Source organism: Prunus persica, chromosome G6, assembly GCF_000346465.2.
Source record: "Prunus persica cultivar Lovell chromosome G6, Prunus_persica_NCBIv2, whole genome shotgun sequence".
In the NCBI taxonomy this organism is placed as follows: domain Eukaryota; kingdom Viridiplantae; phylum Streptophyta; class Magnoliopsida; order Rosales; family Rosaceae; genus Prunus; species Prunus persica.
This window is the reverse complement of record NC_034014.1, coordinates 1,434,499-1,444,173: the sequence shown is the minus strand read 5'-3', so window position 1 is coordinate 1,444,173 and position 9,675 is coordinate 1,434,499. Positions and strand designations below refer to the sequence as shown.

Genomic DNA, 9,675 nt, shown 5'->3' with positions numbered 1-9,675 from the left:
TGAACATACATCTAGTGCTAAGCGCACACCCGTGATGGGTCCCGGGGTCCGGGCCCTTCACGAGAAATGACAATGTTACGCGGGATTGTTCACGAGTTGCAATGTTACGCTGGAATGTTCGGGGACTGGGCAACCCGCAAACATTCCGTGCTTTAAGATTCTTTCTCACAGATAAAAAGCCTTGTGTCGTCTTTTTATCGTAGACCAAAAAAAGGTTGCTTCAAATGGAGGGTGTGCAATGGCAGTTGAGATGGGGTGTTACAGTGTTGGTAGAGAAGGATTGTTGGAGGATCTAGCTTTATTTTGGAAACATGGAGTAGAAGTAACAGTTCTCTCTTCTTCTCCAGGGCATATTGATGCCATTTTGCAGGGAGTGGATGGGTGCTTTGATGAAAAGGAAGGAGTTAGTTCATAAATCCAAGAGCAAAGTTCATGGCTACGTGGGGATTTATAGAATAAGAATTGGTATGCAATTTGTGTATCAAGGCCTGTCAAGAATTCAATGTTCCAAAAAGATGATGAGCAAGGAGTTCGACATGGGGCATCTCTTTCCTACACAAGAGGTCCAGATGGACCAAGTTTAGCATTTGGTAGAGCACCTTCTCACCTATGGTGTATTGAAGCAAGAGGCTTCTTGTCATGGTGGAGCTCTTCAGAATTACTAGAACTGTTTTCAAGACGTTAAAGATGTTCTAGGGGTCAACAATTGTTCATAGGTGATTAATGGTCTGCCAAGGTGGAGATTGCTGAATTTAGCTCACTATAGATGCAAAAGGAGGAAGAAGAAACGACAAAAAAAGAAGTTTCAGAATAGTGCTCTGGGTTTTGGTGTTCGAGCGGCAGAGAGACGATTTTTCACCCAAACCCAAGCGCTTGAGTGGAAGTGTAGGCATTCGAGCAGACGTCACGAATCCATCGCGGATCCTTGGCGTGTTTGACTTGGTTTTTCTTATTATTTTGGGGTTTTCTAGCCTAATTTAATAGGGTTTTAGTTTCCTATTCCTAGTTAGCTTGTAGCAAAAGTCTTATGCATTATAAATAGGACTTTTAGAGCTAAGTTAAAGAGAGAAATATGAGAGAGGAAAATTCAAGAGAGAATTTTTAAGAGAGGGACACAAGAGAATTCAATGGTGAATTCTAGGGTGTTTTCAAGGGCATCAAAGGGTTGGAGCAAGGATGAGAGAAAAGAGAGTTAGGGTTCTTGTGAGAGCTAAGGGAGTTCTTGATTGTAACCAAAGTCGTTCTTACATGCTAGTGAATTTCTGAGGTGGATCACCAAGAGGACATAGGCATGAGACCAAACCTCTATAAATCTTTGTGTTCTTGAGTGTGTTTACTTTCTCTCTTCGGTGTGTGTTTTATCTCAAAGGGTTTGTGTGTGTGTCATCGCATAGTCCATCAACGACAAGGTCTTGAAGTGTTTTTGTACAACAATAGTAACAATGGTTATGCAACCGGGGCCTTCACACCGAGACGATGCTCAATTTGGCAGCACAACCATTGCACCCGCGGCAATTTGGATACTTAGCCATATTTGGTGTTACACCACCTCCTACTTGCTTATGCAAATTCTGTAAAATTGTACAAGACTAAATATCAGGTTTTGCTAAATTGTTTCTCTTTTGTTTTGTATTCATTGAGAATTCAATACGAATCAATAATATTATTTCAATGCCGAAATAAAAAATGGTTTTACCATGTTTTCATTCTAAATAAACCAAAATTCATGTCCTTGGGCAGACATCTCAAAAAGGGTTGATGGGGATAACAATTGTGAAACACTGGTTTGTGCCTCTTTCGGAATCAAAGCAAAATAAAGCACCTGCCTTACGGGTTTTAGATTTATGTATGGATGCTGGTAAGTATATTGTTAATTACAATATCAACTGATTTTAATTTTTCTTTGTGAATAATTTATTAACTAAGAATGCTTTGTACTAGTAATAACTTCATACTTCTGGAAATTTCCCTTTTTAGGTTTGCGGAGCCACTCGCATCGCAAGTGGTGAATATCCTCGCCGCATGCTAGCCATTCTTGGTAGACAGTTATCGAAATTTACTAGAGCTCAATCGAAGTTGCTAGCTGGGTCGCTGGATTTTCTTGGAATAAATTACTATGCTAGTTACTATGCAAGCGATGCACATAAGAGTAGTTATTCAAGCTAAACAACAGACTCTCGCGTTACATTTTCATGTGAGTAGAAACTGAAAGCTTAATTCAAGTGATTTTAATTTCTTAGACTAATTAGATTATGACATTCATTTATATTGTGGCAGCTGAGCGTAATGGGATCCCATTGATCCAAAGACACACATCAAATTACTAATTTAAGCTATTAGTATTTCCACAGCTCAATTATCTTTAAATGGAGTGCAAGGTGCTTTAGACTGGCTAAATATTTATCCCAAAGGAATTGAAGAACTTTTGATCTACACAACGAACAAGTATCGTAATTCCCTAATTTACATTACTGAGAATGGTAATTACTTCTTAACCTTAATTATTAGTGCTTCACATCTATATGGTGCAAAATACACTTCAGCGCTAGAAAAATTTGCATTTAAAACTACATGGTACGCATTGCATTGTAGGCATCGATGAGTTCAATAATCCCAAATTATCACTTGCGGAAGTCCTCAATGATACCACTAAAATTGACTACTACAAGCACCACATATATTATATTCAAAGTGCAATAAGGTAAGTGCTTATTGACAAATTAAATAAGTCTATGCTCTAGCCTTATTACTTTTACTTTATTGAATCAATACATTGACATCCTTGTATTTGATTTTTCTGTATACTTGTTTTTTGTGCTTGTAGACGTGGTGACAGGGTGAAGGGATATTTTCCATGGTCATTGTTAGACAATTATAAATAGAGTTCTGGATGCACTGTTTGATTTGGTATCTACTATATGGATTACAAACATAGACTAAAAGGCACCCAAAACTCTTAGCACACTGGTTCAGACGTTTCCTGAAGAAATAATGAAGAAATTTGATTATAGTGATTTATCGTAATATGCATATATATTTAAGCATATTATATCCCTCTTTGGATATATGTATTCTCTCTAATAATGTGGATGGTATGCATGTACAATAATACTATGTACACCAAATTGATGTATCAAAGTTGAATTTTAAATGATTAATAAAATAAAAATAAGGGTTTTTTATATATCAAAATGATATATATAGCGCTATGATAACTGCCTTAGAAAAGGCAGCCATAGAGATAGAGACCTGTCTTTTCAAAAGGAACGGGAAATTGTGACAAGAGGATGATAACTGGTTTCTTGAGCATCCAAGCAAACGAATTTTTGGTTGGTAGAGGTTTCACTGGAGTCACCAGATTGGACGCTTTAGAAAAAAAATTCATCATCCAGATAATCAAGATATGCATTCAATTGCCTAAAATCAAAGCTTCTATCTGCAGATATATGCATGTCAAAACTAAAGCTTTGAATTCACTCCAAACACACTGCCACATTTAACATTACTCACATGCACAATACTGATAGCAGTTTAGAACAAGCAGAATCAGACAAGAGAGAAAATCTTAATCTGTTCTCGTGTATAGCTTTGCTTACCTTAACAGAAGCTTAACAATCTAACAACCACCAAACTGTTTAGCTCAAGCTAACGTGACCTCCACATGACCTCTTAACTAATTAATAAACTTTTAGAATGTCAATTGTATATACGTTCCTCATGCCCCTCGTTGTGATAATATACATATAAATATATATATATATATATATATATAAAAGGAGCACCCTTATAGGGCCCATCACATATCGTTTTTCAATGATTCGAACTATCTAATTTTAGATATTCTCTCAAAGATCATCTGTATAAAAAATCACTTGAATTGGAAATCATTTAACTACTCTACTATATGATTGTTATTTTAGTCTTTTCTTGAAAGCACCATGTTCGTCTATTTTATTACTTGCAATTAGATGCCTTAATAATTTTCAATTTTTCTATCGTAATGCCAAGATGATAGAATGAATAAAGACTTGAAAAATAGACGGTTTGGATTGTTAAAAAAAATATTCGTAGGATACCCTAAAGTGTGTTCCTCAAATAATCCAAACCCTGAAGATTTGAAAAATAGATGCTTTGAGGGATACCCTTGTAGGGCATACTCTTGATTGTATTTTATTAATCCAAACAATCTATTTTGTAGATATTCATTCAAATATCATATCTATAAAAAAAAATCTCTTGAATCCAATATCATTTGACCACTCAATTAAATTATTCAAATTTTAGTACCATGTTTATTGATTTTGTAGACACAATTAGATGTCTAAATGGTTTCCAATTTCTCCCTAAGTTTTTGTAAAGATGATCTATAAATGAAGACCTAATAAATAAAAGATTTGGATCATTAAAAAAAAAAAATTTCATACGATTATCCTAAAGATCGTCCCTCAAATATATATATAATGCTTAATTAAATTACATATACTTGACTTGTTAGCTGCACACGCATTAGGAGATAACAGCAAGAAATTACGTGCAGAAGTAATGATGATTTTTCAGATCGATTGATACTGCTTGTCCAATTGCCACCGTACTGTACATACTTTGGCGTCGAAGTTATACCTACCACAATAAATTAATATATGAATGATAAGCATGCACTAATGACTTTTTGTTTGCGAATCCACTTACAAATCTATTTGCAATCTTTGCTTTGAAAAAACAAGCAGCTCAAGACTGGTTCAAATGGAGACTGGTTCAAAGAAAGTGTGTTTCACATACTCTCCGCCCTTTTCCCCCTTGTTAATAACAAAGTTTTTCTCCCTCATTGAACCCATTTTGCTCAGGCGGCTGTTCAACGAAGTAATATCTCAACTTTGTTGATGATCTGCTTGGAATTGTTCGTTCTAAATTGGTCTGTTTAGACCAGTGTGTGTAAACTGTTTCTTGGGGCTTTGCCCCCTACTTAATCCCAAAAAAAAAAAAAACAAAAAAAAAACAAAAAGTAATATCTCAACTAATTTAGTAAAAGAAGATTATCTTTAACAATTTTCTTAGATGGCAAAAATTTTAGCTTTAAATTATCATTCTTTTCTTACTTAAAAGTATATAAAATATATTGCAAAGGTTTCTTTCATTGCCAAATTTAAGAAAGGGAATGGTGATTTCTTGCACACATTGCAAAGGTACTGTGGATTTTTTAACATAAGATCACTGGTATGTCAAGGCCTTTTTTCATTGGTCTACATCCCATTGGCTATTGCAAAGGTTTCTAATAACTGTGAGGATGTGAAAAAATGTCTTAGAAAGTTAAAAGAACCTTACATGAGATTGTATAAGGAGTTGAGCTAGTACTCCCCATTTGTATGGACTTATAAGGAGTTGGGCTATTCTACTCATTGCTAATTGGTTTTGGGTGGAGGAAGCCAAACGTGCAGCACATGATGGCTACTCCCTTACATTATTGAATTGTTTATTATATATATATTACTCCAGTACCACACTTCAATTACCCCATACGTTGAAGATGAGATCCCCAATTTTTATTTTCTTTCTTACAATTTTTATTTTCTTTCTTACAATTTCTCATGGCCCAGACTATTACCAAGAAAGATAATCATCCTAAATACTGTACATAACAGTCCTTTTTTGTTCCTTCTTTGTTCTTGCTACAATACACTTACTCTATTTATATTTTTAACTGAAGCAAAAATTTAAAAACCTAAAGCATCAATTTGAATCATATCTGACAGTATATATCCGGTACTTCTGATTTCTTAAACAGTGCGGACAGCTTTCTTGAACATAGGTAACGTGCTATGAGTATATTTCTTGAACCAAAAAAGTTTTGAAATCTCAACTCTTTTCGAAACCGGCCAAGTTTACCGGAATATTGGTTAATAGGTGCAGGCCTGTACGTACACACCTTGCTTGCACAAGTTTTTATCATATATACATGTTGTAATTATATATATGTTCCTCGTGCTCCTCATGGAATTTTATATACATACAGGAGATTCTGAAAGAATTCCCAAAATCACATGTCGCAAATCGCCCATTTAATAATAATCAACACCTTCAAATACATAGTTACCACAAACCAATGCTCAATTAATGCGTATAATATATATGTGTATAGAATTTCGTATCTTGTCAGCATTGAGAGATATAACAGCAAGAAAAAATTTCATAATAATTTTCAGATGCTATGTACTGCTGGAACTTGGAGAATGGATAACAAGCGCACCTGTAATGTATAATACACTTGGATTATATGTTGGCGTTTGTGCAAAGGGTATTCTTGAAGGAAGTCGAGGTTTAACCTTAAATTTAATTGACAATGAAGGAAGTAGATGTGTGACATTTCTTCACATTCTTACAATTCTATGGCTAATTAACCAGCCAACCCCAGGCTCAAAGGATCCTTACTGCCAGCTGTGATATCAGGAAATAGTTTTTTTTTTTATATAGTTGGATTGCAATAAAATGGTTTAAGATTTGATCACACTTGGTTTTATTTTTTTAAGGAAAATACTTCATTCCTTCTCCGGTAAGTAGGAACTCCTACATTTTTGTCATTGGCAGTTTGGTACATGTGTGTAGAAGTTTTTCTTTTTGTATTTTTGATGAATTATTTTTGCACATATATTAAACAGTGATTTGCAGGAAGGAGAGGCATCCTTTCAAGAAAGGAGGTAAGCAATATCCTCTTTTTTTAGTAGTTTTATATTGAAAACTGGTTCCTTAAAATAGTTTGAGAATAGAAAATAAAAAAATAAAAAATTCCAGTTCCTTTCTTGAAAAGAACCCTCTCTAGAACTCTTCTAATTTAAAATTTAAAAAAATTTCCCATGCACAAAAGAAAAATATTCTGCATAGACTTATAAGTTACTAATTGATTTTGAGACGTACAAAGCCAAACGTGCCCTACGTGATGGCTACTCCCTTACATTATTGAATTGTTTATTATATATATTACTCCAGTACCACACTTCAATTACCCCATACGTTGAAGATGAGATCCCCAATTTTTATTTTCTTTCTTACAATTATATATATTTGTCTGTTACTATATGCAGGAAGATGTGGGGATTATGAAGAATATATAGGGTTAGATGCTTATAGGCTCTCTATCTCATGGCCCAGACTATTACCAGGTAAGATAATCATCCTAAATACTGTACATAACAGTCCTTTTTTGTTATTTTAGGATAAATTATTATCCTACTTACTATGCAAGCTATGCGGGTCACAACAAGCAAGCTACTTAATAGATGCTCGTGTTAATCAATCATGTGAGTACAAATTGAACTTAATTACTTGGAGCTATTTAAGTTTTGTAGAAAAATTAAATTATGGTATTCATATATATTGTGGCAGCGGAATTTAATGGGGTTTCCATTAGTCCACAGGTACACATCAAAATAATTTTTAACATAATTTGGACATATCATCATTTTTTACGTGCAAATGTAACTCCTAAAAATCTCAATTATCTTCAAATGGGATTACAGGTTGGTATCTATATGTTTATCCAAAAGGAATTCATGATCTTTTACTCTACATAAAGAAAAAATATAATAATCCACTTATTTACATTATCGAGAATAGTAATTATTTTATAGCCTTAGTTAATTGCATCAACAATGTTTCAGAATAAATTTTTAGAATGCATAAATTACATTATATTAATTGTAGACGTTGACGAGTTGAATGATCCATCACTATCACTTGCGCAAGCCCTTAACGACACAAATAGAATTGACTATTACCATAACCACATCTATTATGTTAAAACAGCAATCAAGTAAGTGTTTATTAGCATATGATTTTATTAAGACTGGGTGTTGCATCCGCACATTGACATCAACGCATTGTTTTTTTTTTTCTTTCTACTTTTGTTTTTCTGCGCGCAGAAAGAGTACCAAAGTGAAGGGATACTTTACATGGTTATTACTAAACAACTTTGAATGGAATTCTGGATACACTGTTCAATTATCAACTACGTGAATTACAACAATGGACTTAAAAGGTACTTAAAACGCTCGGCACACTAGTTCAAAAGGTTGCTCAAGAAGTGAAGAAATCTGATTATAGTTACTGTTCGTATTGCTTCCATATTTGTATTTCCTTCAATAACGTGGATGTTGTTAGTGTTCAATAATGTGAGTGAGGGGTGTCAAATTTGTATACACCAAATTTGAATCCCAATACTATAAACTAAATTATAATTAATCACATGCGATCTGCAAATATTGTTGAGAGTAATTGTCCCATATTAAAAAATTAAGAAATTTAGCCTGAATTTATAAGAAGTTGGATTACTCCACCTATTGCCAATTGATTTTAGAGGGAACCTGAATTGCCTTCACATATATATCATAATCAAGAACAAGAACACTCTGTTTGACACTCTACCCTCATTACAGTTTCTCTGCTTAAGGGAATACTATATAGCCACTCCTACAACTAACAAAACTAAAGCATCAATTTGAATCATATCTGACAGTATATATCCGGTACTTCTGATTTCTTAAACAGTGCGGACAGCTTTCTTGAACATAGGTAACGTGCTATGAGTATATTTCTTGAACCAAAAAACTTTTGAACTCTCAACTCTTTTCGAAACCGGCCAAGTTTACCGGAATATTGGTTAATAGGTGCAGGCCTGTACGTACACACCTTGCTTGCACAAGTTTTTATCATATATACATGTTGTAATTATATATATGTTCCTCGTGCTCCTCATGGAATTTTATATACATACAGGAGATTCTGAAAGAATTCCCAAAATCACATGCGATACGCAAATCACCCATTTAATAATAATCAACACCTTCAAATACATAATTCCCACAAACCAATGCTTAATTAATGTGTATAATATATGTGTAGAATTTTCAGATGCTACGTACTTCTGGAACGTGGAGAATGGATAACAAGCGAGCCTGTAATGTATAATACACTTGGGGCTCGTTTGTTACACAGGACTGTCTTGGCATGGACTATGCTTAGGGGTTGTCATGGCTTGACTTGGCTTATTCTAAATTGGATAACACTTATCCTGCATTTGGTGTATGCTAGGACTAGAACTAAATTTTTTTATTTTTTAAAGTAAGTATATATATATATATGTGTGTGTGTGTGTCTGTGTGTGTGTATACACATATATTATACCTATATTATATATGTGTATATATGTGTATATATATGTATATTATAATATATATATAACATATATTGGTCTATTATAATAATAATATATGTGTATATACATATGTATATTATATATATATTATATATTATATAATATATGTAATGTATACATATAATATATGTATATACGTGTCTATATGTATATAATAGTATATGTGTATATATGTATATTATAATATATAATATGGGTATATAATAATAATAATAATATACGTGTATATATATGTATATTATATATATTAAATAATATGTGCATGTATACATGTATATATGTATACTATAATACATAATATAAATGGATACATTATAATAATAATATATGTGTATATACATATGTATATTATATAATATATGTAATATGTATAACATATGTGTATATACGAAGAGATTTGTGGTCACCCACCGTTAAATGTAAATTCAATGGTTCAAAAAAAAATTTTAAAATGAGTGCAAGAGTAAGTG

General features: G+C 33.2%; 1 pseudogene; it reads left to right on the top strand.

Moving 5' to 3' along the window:
* Nucleotides 1-8,054, top strand: part of LOC18773122 — a 22,248-nt pseudogene extending 14,194 nt beyond the window's left edge.